Consider the following 4802-nt stretch of genomic DNA (forward strand, 5'->3'; position numbering starts at 1 on the left):
ACCACTTGCACACCTTTCCTTCCGGACCTTCTACTACATATCCATTAGACTGATCCATGTAAATTTCCTCATCCAACTCTCCATTAAGGATAGCCATCTTAACGTCCATTTGATGGACGAGAAGACCGTGTGAGGCAGCCAAGGATAGTAGTACGCGAATTGTGGTCAATCTAGCAACTGGTGAGAAAGTATCAAAGAAATCTTCGCCTTCTTTCTAAGTGTAACCCTCGGCCACAAGCCTTGCCTTGTACTTTTTAATAATACCATCAGGCCTAAGCTTCTTCTTGAATACCCACTTGCATCCTACAGGTTTGCAACCGTATGGATGATCAACGACCTCCCAAGTCCCATTAGACATTATGGAATCCATCTCACTTGTGATTGCTTCCTTCCAATAGTCAGCATCAGAAGATCCATAAGCCTCTGCAATGGTTTTTGGAGTGTCATCTACAAGATACACAATGAAGTCATCACCAAAAGACTTCTAAGTCCTTTGTCTCTTACTCTTTTGAGTCCCTTCATTGTCAACCTTCTAATGATTTTCCTCATGTGGTTGTTCAAAGTGTACTACTTTATCATTATGTTCAAGGAATTAACAAATTCATGACTAGAACTGCTAGATGTTTCTTTCATAGGAAAAATGCTCTCAAAGAATGTGACATTTCTAGACTCCATGATTGTACCAGCATGCATGTCTAGTACTCCAGATTTAATTATCAGGAATCTATATCCTACGCTGTGGAAAGCATAGCCTAGGAAGACACAATCATTGTTTTTGTCCGAGCTTGCATTTCTTAGCTATAGGCATGTTAACCTTAGCCAAACAGCACAAGTATGCAAGTATGAGAGTGTTAATCTTTTATTTTCTCATTCCTCAAATGGTGTTTTCTTTTTATTTTTCATAGGAACTCTGTTAAGAGTATGACAAGCAGTCAATATGGCTTCACTGGCTTTACCCCACCATTCCTAGAAGAGTCCGGTTATTTCTAACATGGCGTTAACCATCTCAGTTAGAGTTCGGTTCTTCCTTTAGCCACCCCATCTGACTCAGGAGAATGCAGTGGTGTTCTCTCATGAATAATGCCATGTTCCTCACAAAATAAATTGAACTCATTTGAAAAGTACTCTCCACCTTTATCCTATCTAACATGTTTAATCTTCCTCTCAAGTTGATTTTCAACTTCGGCTTTATAGATCTTGAAAAAGTGGAATGCCTCATCTTTTGTTTTAAGTAAATACACATAGTAGTATCTAGTAGAATCATCTATCAACGTCATGAAGTATCTTTTTCCTCCTTTAGTCAACACACTGTTCATCTCGCACAAATCGGAATGAACTAATTCTAATGGTGCCAAGTTCGTCGCCTCAGCAGCCTTGTGAGGCTTGCGGGGTTGCTTAGATTGCACACACACTTGACACTTAGAATTTTTGACCAAATTGAATTTTGGAATTAAACTCAAATTAGCTAGCCACAACATACAACCAAAATTAACATGGCAAAGTTGTGAATGCCAAACATTTGACTCATCATCATTACACACATGATTCACAACTTTATTACAAGAGTCTAATAATGATAAACGGAATAAACCATCGCAATCATATCCTCTACTAACAAAGGGACCAAACTTAGAAACAACACACTTGTTCGACTCAAACACCAACTTAAAACCATCCTTACAAAGAAGGGATCCGCTAAAGAGATTTTTATTTATTGAGGGGACATGCTGCACGTTCTTCAGCTGCACGGTCTTTCCCAAGGTAAACTTCAAATTGATCGTACCAATACCATGAATAGCAGCACCTAAGCAGATCCCCATTAACACGGATCCAGTTCCTGTGACATGGTAAGAGGAAAACAAAGAAATATCAGCACACACATATATATTAGCTCCGGTGTCAATCCACCAATTTGGTAAATGACAAACTAAAAGAACAGTAGCATGATTACCGTACCCTGATGTTCCCTTCTCAGCATCGCCAATAACAACATTAGCAGATTTCTTCGGCCCATGCTAATACTTGTCCTTGCGGTCCTTGTAGTCCTTGGCCCAATGGTCAGAACCACCGCACACAAAGCACTTTCCCTTGTTGTTCTTCTTCTTAAAGTTGGTAGTCTGAGTAGTCTTGTGTTGAAACTCAACCTTCCCTTTGCCCTTATTGTTGTGGGATTGGAAGTTCCTTTTCTGCACCACATGGGTGCTAGAACCTCCCTCATTGCCACGCGCACGTGAATCCTTTGCTCCTGCCTTTTCCTCAACATCAAGAGTGCCAATAAGACCAGCTACAGTAAACTCCTGTCTCTTGTGTTTCAGAGTAGAAACAAAGTTCCTTCATGAAGGAGGCAATTTGGCAATGATGCCACCAGCCACAAATTTATCCGACAACGGGCACCTAAGGTTATCGAGATCCTGGGCAAGTGCCTGTAACTCATCAGCTTGTTTAACCACAGCACGGTCATCGACCATCTTGTAATCATAAAACTGCTCCATGATGTACAGTTCGCTGCCTACATCGGATACACCGAAATTTGCCTCAAGTGCATCCCACAACGCCTTGCTAGAGGGATGCTGCATGTATTAATCGACCAAGTTCCTACAAGAACACTGATCACAACCCCTTTGAACAAGTTGTCAGCAGACATGTACGCACTATCCTCTGTGGAAGTGTGCGGTCCCACAGGATGCTCCTTGGTAACGAACCACACGCTCATAGTCATGAGCCACAACTCAAGTCTACCAACCCATCTCTTGCAATCCGTTCCATCAAAACATTCGATTTCAATTGTGCTGCAAAGCCAACTACCGAAAAATCCAAAATATAGAATAAAACATGACATAAATGATAGCATAATTAGGAGCATGAACACTTGTGTCTGTAGCAATGAACATAAGGCATGCGATGAAAATATCAGTAAACAAATAATGAACTAGAAAGTTCATTAGAAAGTACCCTAAGGTGAGGCCAGTTCTGGAGGAACCGAATGCGTCATTACCCGACATCGTTAGTGGAGCCTGTTCGATGTAGCCGATGAGAGGTTGATGTCGTGCAAGTGATCGCAGTGCAGTTGCACCTCCAGGAAGTAGATGTGCACAGCGAGCAATCGCGCAAACATGCTCCCCAAAAACTTGATCGCCCTTCTACTCCTAAGGTGCAGTGTCTCTTGCAAGGGCGCAGCTTCGAAGTCCTGCTCTTCTGACAAAGTCCGTGCACTCAGATCGCTGGAACAGGGACAGCAAAAATGCAGCGCGATAGTGGAGTAGCTCTAGTGGTGTGTATTGCACACGGTAGGTAGAGAAGGAGCGCCACTCTTATATGCACTAGAAAACCTTTGGGTGTCCAGGTTCAATGCCATTATTCGGCTGCCATCAATTGGTTAGTTACTAGTAACCTCCAACCATCAACAAACAACCGTTACTAGTCATTGTTGTCAACCTTTTAATCCACGTTAGTTACTAGTCATTAAACACAGCGTCAGTTACTGGTCATCAACTCATGATTAAAAACTGCAAAACAAGACCAAGCGCAGCCTGTTGGGATACGAGGTAGGCTACGCTAGCGTAAAACAAAATTTTTCTACCGCGTAAACCAGGAAAACTACCGTACATGGATCACGGGATTACCACTCGACGCAATGGTGCGGAAGATGTAGAATCGCATCGGGGCAACGAAGTCGATCAACATAGTCGAACACGTAGTCGATCACGTCGACGTCGAGCAGCTCCTCAGCAGCTCGTCCATGTACAGCGAGGTTGTCCTCGTGCCGCGGCTCGTCGTCGACTCATCGTGGCTCGTCGTGGCTCGTCGGCAGCTCATCGTGGCTCATCGGCGGCTCATCCAAGTGCTGCAGGCGCAACACCTCCAAGGTATCCACACATGCAGGGAGGAAGCATCGCAAGCCGGACTGCTAGGTCCACGAGTTGCAACAGGCGAGGGCGTGGCAGGCGCGGCAGATGTGTTTCAGCCAAAACGATGAAACCCTAGGGCGCCCCACTACTCTATTTATAGAGGTTCCTGACGGGCCTCTGGGTTCGAGGCCCATGAGTACTTCTAAACCTAATCCAACTCGAATCGCATCCGAATTGGGCTTCCAGCCCCTTAAGTGTGTGACCCTATGGGTTCGGATACGTATAGACATGGCCCGAGTACTCCTACTCGGCCCAATAGTCGGTAGCGGCCTCTAGCAAGATGTGCCAACTCCTATACGCACACGAAGATCATATCAGACGAACCATCACAACGTCACGTACATGCTATTCCCTTTGCCTCACGATATTTGGTCTAGCTCCAAGCCGACCGCTCTTTCTCGATCCTATGATTCGGAATCCCTTTGTAGGTTAACTCTTAACCGTACGTAGTTTGGCCATGCATTTTCATATCTGATCACTCAAGGGGCCTAGAGATATCACTCTCAATCAGAGAGGGGCAAATCCCATCTTGATTGACCATGCCTCACAGCATGCTTCTTGACAAACCCGAAAGTTACCTTTTTAACTACCCTGTTACGGTGTAGCGTTTGATAGCCCCTAAGTAAGTCAATCCACATCTTGAGTACATGCGACAATCTCAGGTCTAAGGACAAAGCATACTTGTTGTGTAAAGAGAGAACTACTTCTCGTGTTGGGTCAATCCTAGCACATGTCTCTACATGTGCCTACATTATTAGTTTGACCATGTCCATGACTTGTGAAACATAGTCATCAACTAATACATGTACTAGTCTAACATTCATGTGTGTCCACACATGAACTCCGACTAGGGACAACTTTTAGAATAACCATACAAGTAATGAGTTCCACATA

At 44.0% G+C, this 4802-nt stretch overlaps 1 pseudogene; it reads right to left on the minus strand.

The window, feature by feature from the left end:
* Positions 1 to 214: 214 nt before the first annotated feature.
* Positions 215 to 4181, minus strand: LOC140222824 (uncharacterized; annotated as a pseudogene).
* Positions 4182 to 4802: the final 621 nt, after the last annotated feature.

This window comes from Setaria viridis, chromosome 5, assembly GCF_005286985.2.
Source record: "Setaria viridis chromosome 5, Setaria_viridis_v4.0, whole genome shotgun sequence".
In the NCBI taxonomy this organism is placed as follows: Eukaryota; Viridiplantae; Streptophyta; class Magnoliopsida; order Poales; family Poaceae; genus Setaria; species Setaria viridis.